We start from the raw sequence: 20,672 nt of genomic DNA, 5'->3' as shown, positions 1-20,672 counted from the left end.
TAAAGGAAAAACTTGACCTTTTGTTGTTGTCCGCCAGTGCGAACCGGCCGCTAAGGAGCGCCATTAAATTATTGGTGAAGTCTATGAATAAAGGTACTCCCGAGCTCCTTTAATAGGATTTAAGAGTTGTGAGCGGTTTGCGGGTGCTCGGACTCTATTTTAAGCCTGGGGTGCTGACTTTCTGAGTGCTTTGCCGTGTCAGGCCCGCGTCGACGTCGCGTCATGCTAACTCTGTTTCATCTTACTTTGACGGTAAAATGTATTTGATGGAGTTACGAAGATTTGCTTAAAAGAGTTTCTGCACGTCATTATTTTGTTAGAGTTGTAAACAAACAAGTAGTGAAGTGCTACCGCGGGTTCCCATGATGAGGGGCTCACCGCATCGCCTCAAATCGCGTTCGTTACCGATGCGTAGATAATTCAAAGTTTTTATGGCAGATTTATGTCTACAGACTCTGAACTTCGGTGAAGTTGTAAGCTCGATCTTAATTTAGGATATCGTAAAATTTTATGTATGTAGGTTCGTCAGTTTGCGTATTTGCTGAATAACGGTCGACCCAAATTGTTTGATTGTTAGAATTAAACCCGAATAGTTCGACGAATTCATTTGCGCAGTTACCATTACACAGGTCTGATGCTGCAGGGTGGCATATCAGTCTAAATGTAGTTTGTTTAACTAAGGTGCTCGAGTCAACAGAACACCGTGCGGGTTGCTTTATTATGTAGCCACAAATATTGACGTAGGATGGTCCCCGCACAGATAAGGCACAGAAACAACAAGTAATTGAAGATACTATCTATAGGGAAGCGACGGTTGAGTTTGTATCACTGATTACAAGTACTCTGTTAAAACGTTCTCATGTTTACTCGAGTCATTATCGAAGACACGAAGTTTCCGTGGATCGGGCTGACCGACCACAAATCCTCGGCATTCCAGTAATCTATGAAGCTGCAATAATAGATAATGTAGTAAAATTGCAGTTTGCGCGTGCGAACACGCATCATCTGTCCATCAGAGTCGGGGAATACGACAGGTATCGTTTATGGTAAGTAGTCAGCTAAATGTACACGCGGCTATTATCTCCTGAGCGCAGTAAAGAAGTCCCGTACCTGTCTGCCTGATTGTAAGATGTTTGGTTTGGTTCACATTTCGGCGAAATGTGAGTCTTCTCATATTTTTTTAAGCGACAGGTGAGCTGCGAGAGCGGGACAGCGGGCGCGGCGGCGGGCGCGCTGTGAGCCGCGTACGAAAGCTCGGGGAGCGAGTGTGCACGAGATAGTGTTGCGGCGGCTCGACCGGGGGCCGATCGCGTCGCGTGCTGTGTCTCCGCACAACTTGAAACGTCAAAAACTTTACGTAAATATTTAAACCACCTGTGGTTGTTGAGATAAAACTGTTTATAATATATGTGTGTTTTTGCGACTTTGTAGCTCTCGCTATAAGTTAATTTAGTTTATATATCAGAGCAATTCTGATAGAAATAATATCGTGTATTCAGTTTTGTGGAAAGCATCGTATCGAGTGCATGCCAGGAAGATCCTGTTGCACCTTTAATAACGGTGAGTATTTTTAAATTTAAAAAGCTACACGTATTTTCGGAAGGATGTAAGATTTATCTCGATTTGCAGGAACAACATTGCATTATCTTTTGAATGAAGGTCTTGTGTTGTGTTATTTTGTTATCATTAATGTTTAGTTAAATTATACTTATATAGATACTTACCTACCCACATACTAAAATAATTATGAAGTAGATCCAGATTTTTTGTGGATTGTACCGAGTAGATGGTAAACTCCTTAGATAATTTCTAGTAAAAACTTCATGGTGAATGTTAAGCATGTCATCCGAATAGTTCACATGGTAATAAAAATACATTTTGTTTACTCTACAAACACGGCAGAAAATGACGTTATGATACACGTTGGTAAAAACAAGGTGCTCAACATTTAATTGAAATTATAGCTCTACTGATCTATGTACATACTGATCTATGTACGGAACTATTTACTATATTTGCACATATTGATCTGCTACAATAAATGCGTATAAATTACTCTTGCAAGTATTTTATTATAAGTTTAGTCTCTCTTTATACTATTGAAAACTTACTTATATCACGCTATTGGCAATCTTAAAAATATTTCCTGACTTCTAAATCCTGCAAAAGTCTTTAGGATAATTCGTTTATTTTCTTCGTTAGCAGAAGATGACTGTGTCCTGGGTGAGGTAGGGTAGGGACAAAATGCCAATCAACCTACTTTGGTTTCCAAGTTTCTGTGCTTACTGACTGGTTTTAAATAGTATTTGCTACTGTGTTAAGCGATCCTTAGCAATCGGTTTGCGGTGAACAAATGTAAATGATATTCATTCATGAAGACTGTAAAACTGTCATTGCTTAGTTCACGGGTACGGTTGCTATGCAAAACGAAGTAAGCAGGCCTGTTTGAAGATGGGCGGGCCGATTCTCTCAGTGCAAGTGACCTTTGTAAACTGCAACAACAGTTTTGGCTGTACGTACTTTTTGATTGGTACCTTGTAACTTTAATGTCTTTATTTTTAAGGTGAGTATATTATATCATATTCAGAAATGGTAGTTGCAAAAATTATGATTCATGTCTAAAATAATATTGTAAATTGTTACTGATTGAGTAAAGTAATGATAGATGAAGTAGTCGCAATCGTAGACAGACAGACAGATAATTTTATCCCATTGCTTGATTCCCGTGGGAAATCTTAACTGCTGTAGGTATATCTACCTAGGTGCCTACGCGGAAGAGAACAGAAATAGTCAAGCTAGTTATAACGTAACTAGGTAAAAGGGTATCGAATTTAACTCGACATAATTTGAAAATTAAAATTGCAACTTTTAAAAAGGAGCTTTTGAATAAACTAAAAGTTTATTGCAATGAATACGTAGGTAGTACCTACTATTCTATATTCTGAGAATAAAGCCAAACGCGGCCATTATCCAAATTTAATAATACCTAATGAATGAGCTAATGATATAAAGTTTTTATGTCACTCAGAGTGAGTCCCATATCAAGAAGTGAGATCGAATTTCACTCATTAGATTATTTTATATACATATAATGTATTTATTCTATAGTATTTTATGTTTATCGCACTGCAAGTTTACCTATAGTTTCTGCGTAAGTAGGTGTAACTCTATGGTTTTACTCATCACATAAAAAAGGAGTGTAGGCACAATGGCCGTAATAAAATCTTTACTTTATAGTTACTGATAAAAACCAGTTTATTAATAATGTATTGTTTTAAAAAGCTACCGACTATTCAATAAACCTGTATGCTCCAATCAATATATTTTGTTTGCTAAGGCACAGGCACTCGGCCATAAGTCCGCCTGTTCAGAGGTTGTTATTAATTAGTACCATTCATCCCGTTTTATTGTAAGCCTACATTTGCATATCAAGTCTTTGTCGGCTCAGAGATCAGAACAATGGCGACCATGCTTTGTTTACTTTTCTCATTTTATTCTGAAGTTGATTGTTATCAGATATTTATTTGATTTAAAATTTGGTAACTCACGGTAAAATTTTGTCACTTTGTGATAAGACTAAAATTTCCAAAAATAAATTACTAGGAAAACCCAATTCAAATATTTTTGATCACATAAAAACTCCTAAAAATTCCAACGAAACGGTAACAATATATTACAATGTCATATCATTTTATGCGTATTTTGTAAAGATAATAGAAACTACAAAGAAAACAAGGACTGTCGTGTTTTGTTTTGCACTTCATTGGAGTTAGCGTAGAGCTTTGATAACACCGCACTGTTGCCGCCGCCGCCGGTGTGTCTAAGGCCTTCCTTATGAATAGACAAGTAAATAATAAAAGTGAAGATTACGGCGAATCCTTGCCTTTCAACAACCAAGTTTCAAGAGCTCAAAAGGACAGGTAATCACTAAGGAATTGAGGCTTGACCCAGCTTGCCTCTAATATTGCAACAAAATTTACAAGGTTCTTTTAGGATTTTTATTAATTTTATCTTCTAAATGTCTTTAATATTTTTTAAAACTGATAAAATAAGATCTTCGACTTAAAAGAAGCTCAATTATGATATTCTTCGTTACTCTATGATCCATCATACCTAGTACTATTACACAACCAGCAATTAAATCGAGATTAAAACTTAGAAAAAATATCCACTATTGTCTGAGGTTTACAATGTGTTATTTATTATATTCCACCTATTTGTCGTAATGCAAGCAGCGGCGCACCTGTGTTCCAAGTTCCAACTTCGACTGATCGAAACAATTTGAATTATTCCTGACAGTTATTGGAACAGCTCACAGATAATGTAAACAGGCGATAAATAAATAATCAATCTGTGAGAATTTTAGTAGCATTAAAAATATTTACGAAATGTTCGTGTAACCAAGGAAAAATGTAACTCGTATCAAAATCGGATTAGCAGGCTGTTGCTAAATTCATTTAACTGAGTCACCGAACAGTTTTGGCGATTTCTCGGAATCTCCTGTGGAAGGAAGTACCGTTATAATTTATGTTTATCCTGTAACACTCTCAATGGATTGTAAAGGATAATATTTATTTATTACGCTCCATACTGCACTAAGCTTATTACTGTAATCAGAAGAAAAATATAGATTAAAAACGTTTGATCTAATTTAATGAAACGATTAATCAAATATCTCACGGTTCTAACTAAAGTGCTCTAATTGTCAATTTGGAAACGTCGTCTTATCAAACTAGATAAGTGACCGTATAGAACAGATAACATATACGGATAGTGTCGCGGCGAGATGCGCAGGCGCAACTTTTTTCATCGTTCTCACGGTGCGTGGACGAGTTTAAAGAGCGGCCGCTAATTGCGGATAATGTGCGTTTAATGTGTTATGTTACATGCATTTTAATATCTCATGAGTGATGCTGTGGGAGGCGGAGTCACGCGACTCAACCATGCCTTATAATACAGTTTAGTAGATTCAATGTAAGCTCACTTATCTTAGGATAGTCCTAACGATTTTTTTTGTCATAAAATCTTATATTTTTTATGAGCGCGTGATAATATACTTACCACAAAATCCAATTATATAAATAATTTACTTCAGCCTTTAACTGTTGGAATCAAATTAAAAACGGTCACAGACAGTTTATAATTCAGTTAAATTGCACCGCATGTCAGGCGTACCGTTCGGCGCTACATTCCAAATATTTCAAAAATTTTTCGTCCCGCATCGCATCCCCCATGTCGAATGACCGAGGTGGGGCTCCGGCCGCAGCCGACAAAGAGCCCACAATGCCCCGATTGAATGACAATAGGCCAGCGGCCGGCACGGTCCACCGCCGCGCTGCGCTGCGACCCTGGTACATCGACCCATTAGATAATATCAAGCTGGATAAATTTATGCCCGATTTGACCCAGTTTTTAGGTTGAAATAATTTATATTGTCACGGTCGTAGGTCAATTCGGGATGCGTTGTCGTTTATGGCTTGGATTGCTCATAGTTTGCTATGGAATTTGGCATTGACGTTAACTGCAAGACAATGGCCTACCCAGCATTAGTCCTGGTATTTTTTATAACAATGTGTTAATACAAATTGCTCAGTTACTAAGGAAAAAGATCATTCTAAATAATTGACGTCTAAAAAACCCAATTCAACATTTAAATTATTCCAATATAAAACCATGGCTACTGTTTATCTCAAACGTTTTACCTGGAAATTTAGCTGATACATTGAGCAGACAAGATAAGAATAATGATTGTGTATATTTATTAGTTGAAAGTGAGTCGAGGAAGCAGGAGACCTATATTTTAAGATCAGATAATCGACTGTGAACCGGATTGGCGTTATCGCCTGAGCATGTATAGTAACTCACGCACGATTTGCAAATGCAAATGACACTTGAGAGGTCGTAACGAAGTGTCGCAGCTCTATTATGTGCAACGGCTAGAAATGCTTATTCTATTTCACAGCCCGTTTGTTTAGAAGCAGCTTCACGTACACGGCATGTCTGCATTCAGCAATGAGGTTTGTGAATTCATTAGTTCTCTCGTTTAAAACATAGAAATTTTTAGAATTTTTTTATATGACACGCATGTTTATTATAATTAAATTTTTTAACTACTCTAACGTGCAGTTGGAAGCAGCATTAGCAGCTTTAAACATCCCGGCGAAAAGAGTTCTTATTCCAAAATCACTGCCTCTCTTATTAACGTTATTCCAGGTCTATAGTCTATTCTCTATTGTACCTTACAGACTGTACAATCCATTTTATATGGCAAGCAGTTACCGCGCATAGCTGGCATCATAACCATCATTAACACAAGAAGGCTTTATGGCAGCAAGCTTACCTATAATGGATTGTAACAAGGTGGTAATGGCTTCATTGAAGAAAGGCATCTACGAAAATACGTTTACTCGTACATATAATATTGCTTTAACAGCTAGAACATACAACAGAATTCAACTTAAAAGCCGCTGAGCCAGACTGGATGGGACCAAATGACAGCTATTTCACAATGACAAAAGAATCGACGAAATAAGTTCATCTAAAGTCCGATTTTTAATTAGAGGCAGTAAAATGACAATTGCAACTGTCATTTATACAAAAAAGGGTGACCCGCTACAATAGTGATGTTTGGAAATCTCACTACGACGATGACATTTAGTCATACTTTATTTTATTATGTATCAAAAATTTACTGTTTCTATTAATTGAGCATTTATAATTGTAAGTTGATATTAAATTTGTTTTTCATCCAACCACTGCATAATGTCAGAATTCATCCAGTTTGGAGTTGGATGCGCTCCACTTTTCTTGCATGGTAAGGTGCTTCATCTTATACTAGCACCGCATTTGGCTTTAATTTTATAAATTTAAAGTAATATTATTATTTTTTACATTTAAAAACAGTCACCGTACATATCTTTTGATTAATTGTCGTAAATATATTTTTTTTTATACAGAGCTAATTTGATATCTGAATAAAAAAATGTAAGCTCGACTAACTTTTGATTGTAATAAGTCGATTCTAACACATCACTATTTATTTGGAATTAAAATCCTGCCACACTGGAAATGTCATTTTACTGCCTCGAATTAAAAATCGGACTATAGTCCTAAGTTCTGAGATGACAAACTCGGTAACTAAATTCGGTCGATAATAAAAAAACATTTTCAAAACTTTAAAATTCAATGTTCCTTATCCAGATATATTTGTATTGCTAATCGAAGTTGTTTGGAGAACGGGCCCCTTTAAAATAAGACTTTTGCAGTTGTGCAGACGAAACAGCGCACAATACATCGAAACACGACTCTCTTGTCTTGGAGCTCCGCAATTTATTGCAAGACAAAATATCATAATTATCAAGGTTAATGACTTCCCGTCTTTGTAGGCAATGCATCAGCCATAGCGAGGCTGCCTACCGTCACCTAAAACAATACTAATACCATTGTGGAAGGGAGATGCCGTTCTCTGCCGTGATTCTTGCTGTCTCGTTTTCACTGAAAAACTTACTTGAAGAGATGACAGTAGACCCCAAGCCCAATCGTTCGGTCCGTAAATCTATACCATAAATAATTTACCTGTGATTTGTAGACGTTTTAATGTAGGTCCCGACACAGCAGGGGCGATATTAAAACTCGATTAAGTTTTATAAAACAGAGACCGGTGTATATCGCTTAATAAGATACTGTAACATATATTTGCGAATCATGTCGCCGGCAAATAAATAAGAATGATTTAGGTATTTATTGCAGCACGATATAGTTTTTATGAAACAACTACATTTAAAAATGATATGCTGTTTTGTCTCGCTAAAACTCGAGAACAGCTGGTCCGATATGGCTGAAACTTTTACAATTTGGGTTTTTTAATTTTTATGGAAATCAAATCTCAGCTTGTGGATAGAGCTGCGCCAACGCCTAGCTTGCAATATTAGCGCTATAGCTTTGAGTGAATGAATAAATATGGCTCACTCGCAAAACTATTCACCTTTTAAAACACAAAGGCTCTGGCTGACATTGTATGAGCAATGAGTAGTAAGACCGTATTGTGTTGGACTCGGTAGTGCATTGAGCAATGCAATGCACAATAGTTAGGCTATACTTAACACGAGTCATAGTTTAACTTCAACATTTTACGATGTAAGTGACCAAGAACATTGGCCACACATTATTTCCTTTCTTTACTAGATATGCGTAAACTTGCCATAAAATTAGGAATACCTTGGCATAATACTGTATTAAGTTCTGTTTCTCTGGAAAAGTAATATAACTTCAAATCAAATCTACACAAAGAGCAAAAATTCAACCCCATTATTAAGGCTCCACTGTTATGTCAAAACAATCAACTATGTAGGTTATAAGTTAGTAGTTGAAAGATTTAACAAAATATATAAATCGATGTGAAATGACGTCTGCCGAATGACCAATTAATTAGAAAATTTGCTTTTCTCTAGACTTGTTGTGCTCATACTTGAAAGCTTAAAAAAATGCAGAGCGTGCAATTTCATATGATTCTTCATACCCAAAAATACTCCAGAAAAAAAAATGAAATACGAAGTAAGTATAAAAGTTTAAGAAAATACATCTTTGTGCATTGTTTCTCACAATCATTTAGTATAATAACAAATCGTGTGATAATGATAAGGTAGTTTTTGTGCTTCTATAAATGGTTACAGTTTACAACATGCCTTTATTAACTTGACGCTTTCCGCATAAACACTTCACTACTACTTAATTGACGGTTGTTTGTAAGCCCATTTCGTTTTTTGTGGCTCATTCTTTAAACGTTCGCTTAGCTACCTGCTTTTTAATAAATCTATAAGGTTTATATGCTCTATATTAAGTAAACAATGAAATAGAAATGGAATGCGGAAGTTTGAAAGATTTAATTCAACATGATACAAACAAAATATGAGCACAAAATCAGATGAGTTTTATAAAAAATTGTGACCTATAAAAATACGTAGATCAATCTATGTTCTTGTGTTCGTTCAAAAGAAAAGTATCAAACATGTACCTAATTTGAATTTGGAATAAAACCAAGATATCCTTTTTATTTTCTAAATCTGTATATGGCCGGTCCCAAGACAGTTTGTCTATTACAAGGGTCGCTTATCTAGGCATAGCTACACACTGTTATCTTGTCTATGGATGACAACAGTAGCACGACTCGCGTCCGCCGTTTATGGGAGTTCGCCTTATCTATGCTTAAATCTTCTTGGATTTCTCGTTCGGCCATTCATGTATCTCTGTGAATATTCATGTTGGGTAAAACTTCACAAATAACACTCTGTCTTTATAATCTTGATGTAGTTCTGTTGCGGTTTACGGCAGCTGCGTTAGATTGAATGGGGGTTTTGCTAGGCTACGATTTTTTTTTCTGAAACTACGATTTCTGTGTCTACTACTGGTAGTACATAACCTTCTTTTTCGGACGCCGATTTTTTTTATTCAACACTTTATTTATAAGTATTGTGGATGAAACAAATCCCATTTGCCTAGGTTTGCATTGTGGTACCTCCATACATTAGTGGATTCTTATCGAGCAGTGTTGAGTGCTCTATAACACCGCGGCAGAATATTTCCTGACATTTTATTACATATTTATGAAGATTCTATTCATGAATTCCAGAGACAAAGGTGTATTTCAACTGCTCGTTGGTAGATATTATATTCTCTTCGTATCTACTGTTAAAACTTTCTTGGTGACATGAAACATTTTGTAAACGGTATCTAGTGTTGAGTGCGACTTTTTGGACAATTTGTTATGTCCAACACGTGAATTCAAAACGTATGCTGTCTTCATATTTTTTTTTGTGCTGAAAAAACTATGTGATAGCACCTCAGTTCCATGACAATAAAAATAGCAAAATCAAAAAAACTTCACATAACACAAAACGAAGTTATGTTCAAGAAGTGTTAAAACTTTTAAGTTTTATATTTAGAAAGCATGAATGACTAAATGTTTTCTACGGTTTCATATAATAGGAATCTTCATCTCCACCGCGTCGGTAGGGGCGCCAACCCTTTTTTATTGCATTGTGCTAGCGGCGAATAACAAAAGAATGCTTCAAGTTATGAATGGTACTGGTATTCTCTCATTCACACATACAAAGTGCTTGGAAGCGTCTGCCGCATGAGCCACGACGACTACTATACGATGCTATAGGGAGTATAGGGACTGCCTTTTGCGGCAATGTTATAAGTAACTTGAACTAACTACTTTGCAGGGTGAAGTGCCACCTATTGTAATGGATCACCATTTAAAAGTGCTTTATTTGAAATAAAAGAGTTTTTATTTGAGAATACTTGTTCCATTGTTTGAATTATTAATGGCGTCTGTGACGCTTTGTTTAGGTGTTGCGGATATTTAAGTTTTTTATTATCTTTCGGTTGTTCGGCATCAAATCTCGTCGTTCGTTTTTTTACCTAAAAACTAGACGTTGATCGTAGAAAAACTTTGAATCATGTTAAAGAATTTTGAAAACCTAAGTGGGATTGGTTTTTAAATAGAAAAAAAACAGTCTTTAATATTTTAGTTGGATTTATAAAATAAACGCTGTCGGGTGGTGATGAGTGTGTATAATATAAATCTATTCAACAATAGCTCGGCTCCCGTCTGTTTAGACTACCGCGGCGCCACGTCTCACATGTGCGTAGGTACTGCAGATAACCCGTAAGGTTCAATGTTTTCGATATTCACGGGATTCAAGGTGCAAGCTAATTATATTGAAAAAATCGGAAACTACTAATCTATGACTTTTGCTTTAGTATTCATGTGGTGGTTGTAATGGTATTGTTTGGAGATAAGGAAGGACTCATGGCAAGAAAAATATGACATAAGTCCATAGAAATAGGAACATACTGCAAAATATGAGAGAGCAACATAAAAAAAATGCATCAGTTAATATTCGACGAACAATTTATTCTTACTATAATTGTGTCGGTAAAAAATGTAAGACATTCATGCACATTAATTTGTTTGACACGGTAGGTTATCTCAGTTTAAGTTTAAACTATCTGCCTGGAATGTGCAATAACAGGATTTTTTTTACTTATACTCACTAGCTACAGGTTTTTTTGAGGTCGGTGCTATCGTACGTCTTATTAAAGGTTTCAAGACTGTGTCTTGTAAATTTGCATCATAATAAACCTCCTTGTTAATTGCTATGCAAATTGGTGGCGCCAAATATTATGACGGATATCGAATGTGGAATGCAGATATACCTACACGCTGGCTGTAGAGAAAGCTTTTAGTTTTTTTTTCCCTGTTGGTAGAACTGGAATGACTCGATTAATCAAAGATTTAATTGCATACTTTTTGTACGGTTTTTATTTTTTTATTTGTAGGTTTGCGTCTCTCAGGAATAGTGGTGTGCCAAACGTGGAGGGTATTTTTTGCCAGTGCCGTCATAGGAGAGGGTGACAAATATGGCATGTTGTAGGTGCACCAAATAGGGAACACTGGCTCGCTTGAATAATTAATTAATTCCTACTAGAGCGGCAGATAGGATTCAATTTATTTAGACCGGGATGGTCCCCAGTGGTTTTTGCAGTTAATTTGATTTGAAATGGGTGGTCTGTGTTCTAGGCGAGTGATATTTTGATTTGCTTTTATTAAGTCGTAGCTTGTTTTTATTTTTATTTACCAAACGATTTGGAGCTAGCTGGCTACATACATAATATTATGGGTGATAATATCTTAATTTAATGCAATAATCGTTATAAGCATTTGTTCGAAGGAGTCATCAAAAGAAAGAGACCTAATACTGAATTTTATGGCCAGAACTTGTTACAAGTAAGTGTACATTTACAAGTGTACATTCCAAGATCACTGCTTTCCCTCCAAAGAAAAACGGCGTAATGTTAAGGCACGTATAAAAAGTGTTTACATTAGTACAAGTTCCTCGTGGCCGTGCACCGGAGATGCTGCCTTTATCTGTGTAGCTAACCTTCTTTACGCTAAAAAGGAACAAGATGACCTCATGGCGAAACCAATAGCGACCTTCATTTAGTTTTAAGAATATTTATGATGAAAAAATCATGTATTATCAAACCGACTTGAAATATTCCTCTAAAGAACCTTTTTCGAATATAATGGGAGAACAACCACACTCAGCTATCTTGTCCTCTTTGAGCTAGGTTATTGAAGCTTTCAATTATTGCTGATTCTCAGTTTATCACTGCGCTGCTGTAGAATTAATAAGAAAGTACTCGCTCTACAATCACGTTGGCAAAGAATACTAGTTTGGGTACGTAGATACCTGAAAGAATGTGTGTACGGATCCGGTCATTGAACCACGATATTGAAATATAATATCATTAAAATCAGATTTAAAAATGTTTTAAAAAGATATTCAGGTTTTACATACATTAATAGTTCATAATCACAGCTCTGTGATACAGTTATGAAATTGATATTAATTTAGCAAAAGTATATTGATGCGATTATATAGAATTAAAATATGCAAAGGCCATAATAAATCTCTTGGTATCTATCTAACTGGCCTGTCAAGTTCCAATCAAGTTGCCGCCACACAGCAGAACGTTCCGTTTCGCTCTAATTTCCTCAAAAGATTCAACACCTGTCTTAAAAAGCTTGTTTTACTTTACAAACGGAATATTTGCCTCGATTCTTTTGTGTGATAGAAACTGTTTTCAATAAAGCTTCAAATAGATGTCTGCGTGTTCACGCCTAATATATCAGATCATATAAAGTTTCAAAAAGCAACCTTTTCACAAATAGGAAAAAAACAGCTTCGGTATCAGAATCAATAATTAATTATCAAGAAAATAAAATATCAACAAAACGCCGTTCAGAAGACTATAGCGAAAGCACATTCATTTCCCAGTCGATTAATTCGACCCGCGGCCATTATCGTAGAAAGTCAAGCACCATTGTCTGGCTCCATAAAGTTACACACACTACAATTTCGGTACATTGAGGTCCATGTATAATACTCGGTAGGCAGGCTTAACCCTCAAGCGCTCGGCACTTATCGGACAAGCTGCGATCCATACCAGAGTAATGGAAAACCGTTGTAGTGGCCCGGCCGGCCGACATCTACCGAAATGCGATCACCATTTACGTACCTACCTTACGTATCTGTGAAGAAAAATGCCGCTAAGCCTAATAAGGGTTGAACTTAATCCTGACGTCATAAATAAATAATTTGGAAGAACGACGACCAAAATTTAAGATGGCCTTTCACCTTCGTTTCTTTTGTTTTATAGTTCTTGCGGCACGACAGTACAAGTCATTGTTTCTCGATGTTTCACGAAAAGAAATCTCGGCTAAGGTTTTGAGTAATACGAAATAAAGTAACAATTGTGGAGGAGTTTAACTAAAACTCACACACATTTTTACATTATGATTTATGGTCAATTCTTCAGACAGAATAATATGTAACACATCTAAGAAAATTACTGCCTCTGATCGATTGGGAACAGAATAGGCGCCGGAATTTAAATTCCTATCCTGTATAATCCCACGCCAGCCGCAGCCCTCGGAGAAAATTACATTCCACATTTTGCGCGTTAACACGTACGGATATTATTATTATAGATAATTATTAAACCTAACAAACCAATTACACGATTACCACGCAGCATTACCACGCTTCGCAGAGGGTCTTATCTTAATCCGTTGGCTATTTGTAGGCGGCAACTTATTCGAACATTTCCAACCAGTCATTAATTGGGTATCAGAGTTAACCCGCGCTCTTAAAACGAACCGTGACCATGTTATTTATTCCGTTACATTACAAAATGTATTCGAACTTATCTAGTTATTGACTACTGGACCATAAACTGCGCATGCGTTGTCAATAAACGGTTTACGCGGTTGTTGGTTTGACAGGTCGTGTCATATCGGCGGGAATTATGTTCCGTTTGACACAACCTACAAATACATTATTTGTTTAATACATGGTTGTTCTTATTATTTTTTAAATTACTGGCCGCAATAATACAAGCTAACTGAGCTTTTTAATAGAGAGTTATCAAAGCTTTATTAACGCCTTAAGCTGTGGAATGAAGAATTGAGAGATTGCAGGCATCCTATGAAATTCTTTAACCTCCGTTTGACAAATAACAGTTTGGCTGCAGATTTAACAATAAAAATACTTCTCTACGTAGTCTACGTACCTACTATTCAATACAATAGGTACAAAGGAGTGAAAAATGCCAGACAGGACGACAACATGGATTTACGCCAAGTCGGCTTTTAGTCTCGAGACATAAAATTTGTAACCATTTCCGTAAGGTTTTCACATAAAATAAACCGTTGAAAATCTTGTAACGTACCGACACGTCTTCAAGGCGAGACTTGCCGTGTATTTGCGGCTCTCGTTTTTTTTCTTTTGTCTGCGTTTATTGTTTTAAAAGTGCGATGCTTTGGCGCCGGAAAACTAGCGAAGTTGCGAATATAACGAAGACATAGTTTTCGTCTTTTTCTGGGTATTAGATCCCACAATTTTTTTGTCAATTAAATTCAAGTTTTGTTTGCATTAGCACTAGGTAATTGTTAGTTATTATATATATATCGGTTTTGAAGGAAAAATATTTGAATTAAATGTCATTGCAAAACATTATGCTACTATTTAGGCGATCTACACCAACTATTTCAGTATTTTTCTGCAATAGAACTTTCTTGCCGACTGGCCAGTAAAAGATTGGAAATTATGAAACATTAACAGAAGTATTAAAAGAGAATGCAACCCAACCTCTTCTACTTAGTATGCGATACAGTGTAATGATAGCAAACCTTCCTTCCTGGCCCTTATCTATCAACTGAGCCATCCTTTCGCGAACTTTAATGCGGATATTATTTGCATGACTTGAATATATTTTACTTCATTATAAACATAAAATTCCATGTAAATTGTTTTTGTAATGGCGTGGCCTTGATTCGTAATTGTTAAGTGCTAGATTGAATTTGAAAGAGTTCCGCTATGTTTGGACTGTCTTTACCTTAAAACAATCTGTAGGTACAACTTAGTTTTTGCTCTGTTTAGTGTAATTCATGGTGGAAATTCACAGGTAATCGCACAAGTTACGAATCATTAACGTATTACACCTCTACAAAAATTGTGTAGGTATGTGAACAAGTAGCTTTATTCCAAATAAAGAAACGAATTATTACAAAAAACAATTATAACAAAAATAATGTCGTCAACTTTGGCGATTTCGTTGTGAATAGACAAAAATAGTTTTATGAAAGTGATGTAAATTTTATTCGTCGATCGAAAGAACAGTTCAAATTTAAATTACAAACTTCGAACACGTGCGAGCAGAAAAAGAATTTACATTAAAAACGACCATAAAAGTCCAGTAGCTACCAACCTTTTTGCAAACGTTGACAGCTGACACGTGTAGGTACACTCGCATAATAATTATAGGCTAAGATTACAAAAAGCCCTCTAAATATAATCCGGGCTGTAACCGTAAACTTCAGCCGGTGTAATATTCCCCGTCGAAACGTTCCTTGAGAAGCAAGTCTTGGCGAATTTATCGTGAGACGAACCAAGCCTTAATGAGAACAGCAGGTGGCCGTACGACTGCCATTCTAAGTCCCATTGTGATAAACTACATGAACCCGGTAACGTCTCTATTTACCTACTGCTATTCTATATTCAAATTGCAATTTAAATGCTGAGGTAAGATGTGACGAGTTTGGGCTTTAATTACATCGCATTAAGTAAAATTGGAATGACATTCCTTTTCGATGAGCATTTTAGCGATTACCTAAATAACATTAGTTCGGAGGTATTTGTATAAAAAATATAGGTAGATGATTCTCATTTTGGGGTTATTTATTTCAAGATTACCTATATGTTGAGCATAGGTTTTACTTTATTGATTATGTTACATTAATGTTAGTAACGTACATAATATGTACAGTTTCATATAATTACCAATTACGAACAAAACCAATTATTTAGTGAATTACGTAGTAACGCGAACCGTTTTCTCCAAAATGTCTCGAGTGTTTCGCATACTTTGATATAATTATAAAGTGACAGAGCATTTATAAGCGAAATTCCCGATTCATATCCAAGATAAATTCAGACAAAATTCTAACAATAACATGGCGTGTGTCATGGACATAAATCCCAAGGTAAATATTTGGCGGGAAGTCGACACGTTCATATTAAATGGCTGCCGTCCCTCCGGAACCTTGCGGGGTTTCTCAGCTCCCTAACCCTGTCCTTTAACATAGTTTTAAAGAAACAAACACCCTAAGTTCTCAAGTGTCAGATTGACAGTTCAGCTGTCAACTGGTTGATGACAGTAGGTCGGTGATAAAACCTCTTTCTACAAATTATGAGTACTAAATGTACCGTACTAAGATTAATAACCTCGAATTAGATCCTTATTTCAGAGTATTTACAGTTCAAAATTGATAGATTCAAATGGAAACTCATTTGTTCGTGGTTTGTTTGGATCTTGCACTCCACAAAAAGTATGAGTAATGCTTCTTTCCCTAACGTCCTCTTTTATAGGACATTTACAAAGTTATTTGTGCAATTAATGGCCACTAAGGCTTAACTTTTGTGCTTCAATATTGAACATTACTCTTCCTTGAGTCGTTACGAGGACGCTTCGAATTAAGTCGCTTAGTCGTTGACTTACCTTAGATAATATGCTTTTATTTTGAGCAACATAATTTTCTTTACTTAATAATATTTTTTTTATCAATTATTACTTCAGAGCTTGTGAAGTCTTAAATTCTAGAATAATAATTATTTATCAAGAATTATAGTCCTTTCTCTCATCGAGCTTGCAGGCCACTGGCCCAAATCTAAAACATCTTAGCTTTTTCGTAGTTGTGGAATCAAGAAGTCAGTCATACGATTTTGATATAAGTGATTACACGCGACTTTTCAAATGAAACGAGATTTTCTATCTATTAATGTGTTGGCTACGTTATCATGATTTTGAAGGAAATGCATCAATCTCAGTTCGAAATCTAAAACATTTTAGCTTTTTCATAGTTGTGGAATCAAGAAGTCAGTCATACGATTTTGATATACCTAAGTGATTACACACGACTTTCCAAATGAAACGAGATTTTCTATCTATTAATGTGTTGGCTACGTTATCATGATTTTGAAGGAAATGCATCAATCTCTCCGTCCACTGGAAATAATCTCAATCTCAAATTATAAATAGACTAGCTTTTGCCCGCGACTTCGTTCGCGTGGAACAGTGACTTCCGGCAGATTTTTGGTTTTACTCACATAGTTCCCGATCTCGCGGGATTTTTGAGAAGTTCCCGCTCCCGCAGGATTTTTGGGATAAAAACTATCCTATGTCCTTTTTCGAGTTCCAAACTATGTCTGAACCAAATTTCATCCAAATCGGTTCAGTAGTTTAGGCGTGACGGAAAGACAGATAGACAGAGTTATTATCGCATTTTTAGCATGGGTAGTTTTGCCTTTGAGCAGAAATTTACTTTGAGCAGAAAGTTTTTAACCCACTGCAAAAAAAGGAGGAGGTTCTCAATTTAGAATTTACGAAACAGGACCAATCCACATAAACGACCATACAACCGACGATACAATTTTACCACGACGGTACCGAAGTGCTCGGCCGATACCCAACCAAATGCGTGTAACGAAACCATAGCGCGATCTATTTCGATCCCAACGCCATCTATCGACCATAGTGACAACTCGGATTATTTATCTATACTCCGTTCGGGCATTTTCTTTGTACTAAAAGTAGTATTATATTTTTTATATGTTATTTTATTATTTTTTTCATACCTTTTTACTATTTATTTACTTTTTTCCGATGAATTAAAACAACATGAACCGAACTCGTGTAACGATCGACACCATTGCGCGTAGTACTAATAGAATTATCTATACTCCGTTAGAGCATTTTCTTTGTAGTAAAACTTTTATTATATTAATATTATTTTTTTACACCTTTTTACTGTTTATTTACATTTTTCTGATGGATTTTCCGATGAATTAAAACAATAACATGAACCGAACACGTGTAATGACACCATTGCGCGATTAACGCCATCTATCTACGGAGCATAGGAACAGCTCGACATTTGACCAATAGATGGCACTATTATATAGTATGTCCGTAATAAATTTTATTTTTTATTTTTATTTTTTGTAATAAAAACTATCCTATGTCCTTTCTCAAGTTTCAAACTATGTCTGTACCAAATTTCACACAAATCGGTTCAGTAGTTTAGGCGTGAAGAAAAGACAGACAGACAGACAGAAAGACAGACAGACAGAGTTACTTTCGCATTTATAATATTAGTTTGGAAGACGACGGACTTCCTTGTCATTTCGTTTCAGATAGTTTTGGATTTGATTATTAGTAAATATTTCAGTCGAAGAATTTTGATGGAGCTTTCTTTTTTTACATGAAAAAAATACGTTTCACAACGTAAATTTATAAAGGACGGTTGTTTTTATTTTTCCCAAACTTGTGTTTCCAGACGCAGCAGAATATGAAAGAAAATTATTTTTTGTACATGTATAACGATATTACCAATAGACACCTAATTTTCTTTTTCGGACGAGAGGTGAACCCATAACATACGACAATTTACTATACCAACAAAATTCTTGCAACAAGAGGTGTCAAGTTGTAACCTTAAGTGCGGAATTTTCTTAGATTTCCCTTCTGATTAAGTCCACTTTATATTCTGATACAAAATACGTCTCAATAAAAACTAACTGCATTAAACACACTATGCTTGTATTTGGATAATAAAATTAACGTCACTTTCTTATTTATAACTTCTATAAACGCATATTAAATTTCGCCGCCAAGTTAATCGGTCGGTTATAAATAATGTCCGATTAAAACGCAGTTAACGTCTGAAAGTGATTACCGGCTTCTTACCGAAGAGATTAACTAAATTTAGATACACTTTGAATTGCTTCATCGACTTATATCAGTTAACAAGGCTGGATAATAAGAAATGATTAATTATGTTTAGTTGAAGGTGTCGTAGCTGTATCGTTTCCATATTGACTTTAAAATGTGGTTTAAAATATATGTATGTTAATTTTACAAAGTTAACATTTTCGGACTATGATTCCCTTTAAAGCTTTTTAATCAAATGTCTTATATTAGAAACAATTTACAAACGTTTCATAAATATATTTATCGATAAAAAAACAACGAAAATATAAAATATATTTATCACTTCACAATAGACGCAACGCGCATAACCGCGCGCACACTAAATAACTTTACGGCATTCAAAATTAAGTGCCATTAGCAATAAAAAGTAACAAAAGACTGTCAACAAGAGCATCTCGATAACACACCGTATTAGAAGTGTTGAAGAAATATAATTTGCTGGGAAGTATGAAAGCCCAGCCATGTTTGGTGTAAGTGGGCGCGCGGTGTTGCCTGAACGTGTTTGACGACCACCGATATTGCCAGCCCGCCTTATACGGCCAGGATAAATACCTACCCTCACCTTTAGTTACCTTATACCAGAGCCTTTGTACCACGTCTTAAGTATATTTGCTGTTGTGGGAGCAAGGCGCCTAAACTCCTCGTAGTTCGTCTTCTCGCTTTAACAACTGCAACAGTTGTACTTCAAGACGTGGCGGTATGCTCACGAGAAGCAATCTACACTTAAACGAATTTCCCGAGACCGCTAAATAAAAACCAGTGATGGTAACTACAACAATTTTGCCATAGTATTTTATTAGAGCTGTGTGGTAATTATATTTAAGCCATGTTAAATGGTTTCCGCGAAAACTCTGCCTGAAACTTTATACCATTTGAAATGCATTCAGCACTTAAGACGATTTGTAATAAGACATTTAAACGAAACAATTTACAGATGTGACATACTTAGTACAAGTTCTCTTTATACTTTGAAACATTATATTTTCAATTCATGTTTTGAATTGGCTTATGACTTCAAATTTTCATTAACATTGAGTATTGATTACTTATAGTTTAAAACATCACGTTATAGCTTTTTGTTCATCTTATAAATCGACTGACAACGAACAACGCGTGTCTTACAGGCACATTCAGAATTTCGCAGGTTGAATTTTAATGTCAATTTTCTTGTAGCATTACTGTTGCGTGTATTTCATGATGAAACTTCATCGCAGATGGTCGGTAATGTCCGATGCCCCTACATAATTGTGCTTACGCCACCCACAATGTGTCATAAACATATTGTGTGCTTGCAATTGTCTATTGTCTCTCGTTTTGCTGTTCTTTGCTTCATTCACTCTGATTAAGGTTAATGTAAGCGGCATTTATCGCCTTAGGGGGCTATTATTAATCTATTAGAGAGCTGAGTATCTCGACAGTACTGAAACAGTGGAGCTGTATCTAATTCGGTTACAACTGTTATTATTTATGGAGATAATGTCTACGAATGTAATGTAGGTGCCGCCGCGGTGTCTGCCTCTTATGTTATACATTCTCCGTGTTTGTACAACAGTTCACAGAGTAGGTAAGCGGTGGTCACGTGACCGTTGCAAGACGCCCCGTCTCAGGGACTCGCGCCAGACGCGCTCCGTCTGCCGGAATTAGGATGTTCAGCCATAAATCCTCCTGTCTATGATGTCTGAGATGGGTTTATTGACTTCTGGCAAGGTCGATAGCTGCCTGACACGTTTAGTCAAGGTCAATCATATCAATATAGCGCTTCAGAATATTAC

At 36.0% G+C, this 20,672-nt stretch overlaps 1 protein-coding gene across 1 annotated transcript in view; it reads left to right on the top strand.

Moving 5' to 3' along the window:
• Positions 1–439: 439 nt before the first annotated feature.
• LOC113492771 (extracellular sulfatase SULF-1 homolog) overlaps positions 440–20,672 on the top strand; it is an 88,059-nt gene continuing 67,826 nt past the window's right edge. Inside the window, exon 1 of the mRNA XM_026870432.1 lies at positions 440–1,560. The gene's annotated coding sequence lies outside the window, so the exon portion shown is untranslated. The remainder of the gene's footprint in view (positions 1,561–20,672) is intronic.

Source organism: Trichoplusia ni, chromosome 4, assembly GCF_003590095.1.
Source record: "Trichoplusia ni isolate ovarian cell line Hi5 chromosome 4, tn1, whole genome shotgun sequence".
NCBI classification, from domain to species: Eukaryota; Metazoa; Arthropoda; class Insecta; order Lepidoptera; family Noctuidae; genus Trichoplusia; species Trichoplusia ni.
This window is presented reverse-complemented; position numbering and strand designations above follow the sequence as displayed.